Source organism: Sinocyclocheilus rhinocerous, unplaced genomic scaffold, assembly GCF_001515625.1.
Source record: "Sinocyclocheilus rhinocerous isolate Xijiao unplaced genomic scaffold, SAMN03320098_v1.1 scaffold980, whole genome shotgun sequence".
In the NCBI taxonomy this organism is placed as follows: domain Eukaryota; kingdom Metazoa; phylum Chordata; class Actinopteri; order Cypriniformes; family Cyprinidae; genus Sinocyclocheilus; species Sinocyclocheilus rhinocerous.
Genome location: NW_015635053.1, coordinates 240,225 through 242,122, shown reverse-complemented (window position 1 = coordinate 242,122; position 1,898 = coordinate 240,225). Strand labels below are relative to the sequence as shown.

Genomic DNA, 1,898 nt, shown 5'->3' with positions numbered 1-1,898 from the left:
AAATAAATGAACTTTTCCACGACATTCTAATTTATTGAGATGCACCTGTATATATATAAATTATTTTATGATGTTGTAAAAAAGATTTGTTTTAATATTTAACTATATATAAGCATTTTTATTATATAACTATATATTTAGTTAAATATTTACTAGCCAATATATAAATATTAAATTTAAATATTAGATATTTATTAATTTAGATATTTCAACATATATATCGTGTTTTACATTAAGCTTTAATGTTTTTAGCCAATATATAATTATTAAATATATATTTTTAAATATGATATACAGGTATTACTTATTTCAGCAGATATCTTGTGTTTTACATTTAGCTTTAAACCTAAATTTTTAAAAACTGAAAATTTAATAACAGTTAAATGTAATCTGTAAAAACAGATGCATTTTGTCATTGATCTTATGTTTCAGTGTTTCATTTCTAAATAGTAGATTGAAAGTTTAATCTTTAAAATAATTCATCAGGTATCAGCAATAACAATACAAGTAATTATCACCGCACTGGCAAGAACTGTAATATCGAATGTAAAACTGTAATGAAAGAATGCTTGAGTTCACACTGAGATCTTTGACTTTTGATTTATAGCACAACCTGTGTCATTGTTGATATTTCTTATGAAACTGTAGGTCTTTTTCTTTGGAGAAAAATCTAAGCATGAGGCTTAAGCAAACGTCTCAATTTGCTCTCCATGTAACCTTATTGTGGTCTCGACAAAACAATTAAGGCATTAAAGAGATCTCTTTGGTGATTCTTCTTTTCTATTGGGTTTTAATGTTATCGTCTGAGAGTATTAGGCGACCTTTGAGTCAACAAACCGTGAAGTGATTACAAAATCCAGTATCAATGGCTTTGACCTCATCTAGAAACAAAGACACTCTTCTAATCGGCTTCATCTTTGAATGCAGTCCTCTGTCTCAATGGCAAACTCAGCTGATGGCAGTTAGTGCTGGGTCATTAGATCCGATGCAGAGCTCCAACAAAGCCTGATTCTGCTGCTGGCATGGGTAGAATAGCTGCTAGAGAAAGACACCCTGTTCGACTGGATTGGCATCAGATCTCGCCAGCTGTTGTCCTCCACCGGGCGGCAGGGGGGTTGGGTATGATCATAGCTCTTAAAAACCCTAAATCACCCAACACCACCCACTATTCCTCTTCCTGTGAATGCATCACCCCATCTGATGTTTTTAGACCCAGTCGCCTTCGCACTTTACGACCGTAGAGCTCTTCAAATCGAAAGAGCTCCAAGAAACCAGTTGATTCTTTTTCTTATGCATTTAATGCCACCTTGTAGGGGTTTGTTTATCATTTCCAACAAAGCGAGAGGCGCGGTAGAGAGCACAGCGTTTAAGCAGCTGGACCTGAAAGAAACCATCTGCACGCTGTACTGTACGTATTGGAAAAGAAACACTTCATGATGTCACGTTAATGAAAGGCAGCCATGTTTAGTCTTTCGTTCAGTCAGTGTGTGTTGACATGTAGCCAGAACGTCAACACTTGTGCATATGCCTGCCATTCATACGGTGGCCAATGCGGTCGAGCTTTCAAACGCACAGAAGTGGATGAATGACGGATTGATGAAATTTAAGCAATTGCACCCAGTGAACTGCGCAAACCGATCCGCTTTTATTCCGAAAACACACCTTAGATGTTTTCTGTCCAAGTTACAGCTTCAGTGAAACTGTCATGTCAGCTACTACAAGAAATCGTTTTTTTAGGAGAACCAAAGAATGGGAATTTCTTGAAAGCAAAAGTAGCTTGTCCTGTCTATGAGTACTATTTTAATGTAAAATAGCTATTTGTTAATTACAGTGTTCAAATTATCAAATATGTAACATAGGCTTGTTCTTGTTGCTTATGGTCATAAGATGGGGTCCTA

The 1,898-nt window shown here is 35.5% G+C and overlaps 1 protein-coding gene across 1 annotated transcript in view; it reads left to right on the top strand.

The window, feature by feature from the left end:
- The window catches only part of LOC107746511 (neuron navigator 1-like), a 39,919-nt gene that overhangs the window by 1,965 nt on the left and 36,056 nt on the right, over positions 1-1,898 (top strand). The gene's annotated exons all lie outside the window — the stretch shown is intronic.